This window comes from Penaeus monodon, chromosome 29 (genome assembly GCF_015228065.2).
Source record: "Penaeus monodon isolate SGIC_2016 chromosome 29, NSTDA_Pmon_1, whole genome shotgun sequence".
NCBI lineage: Eukaryota > Metazoa > Arthropoda > Malacostraca > Decapoda > Penaeidae > Penaeus > Penaeus monodon.
Genome location: NC_051414.1, coordinates 22,219,893 through 22,220,198, shown reverse-complemented (window position 1 = coordinate 22,220,198; position 306 = coordinate 22,219,893). Strand labels below are relative to the sequence as shown.

The 306-nt window shown below is 34.3% G+C and overlaps 1 protein-coding gene across 5 annotated transcripts in view; it reads left to right on the top strand.

The window, feature by feature from the left end:
• Positions 1-306, top strand: part of LOC119592021 (carbohydrate sulfotransferase 1-like) — a 107,787-nt gene that overhangs the window by 92,174 nt on the left and 15,307 nt on the right. Inside the window, exon 1 of one of the 5 annotated variants that reach the window (XM_037940809.1) lies at positions 10-264. The exons of the other annotated variants lie outside the window; for them this stretch is intronic. The gene's annotated coding sequence lies outside the window, so the exon portion shown is untranslated. Of the gene's footprint in view, positions 1-9; positions 265-306 lie in introns of those variants that run through there. 5 annotated transcript variants of the gene reach the window in all.

Genomic DNA, 306 nt, shown 5'->3' with positions numbered 1-306 from the left:
TGCTAAGAAAAGTACTACTGTTGCTAGTCTTAATAATTGTGAATAATTGTCACTGTCTGAATTCTGGTGTTCAAATTCTCATGGGAATGGGTTTGATTATGAATAATACAGTTGATGATAATGATGATAACAATAACAGCAAGAGCAATTGTAAAAATAAAAATGAAGGTTATATGATACAGCTTATTTTGCAGTGTTCCCGGAGGAGTATCGATAGAACGGTGTAAAAATGAAAGTGCTGGTTCAGGCCATCGCTTACAAAATGTGAGAGAGAAGGTTTCATTAGTTCTATTTGTTTGGCCTTTG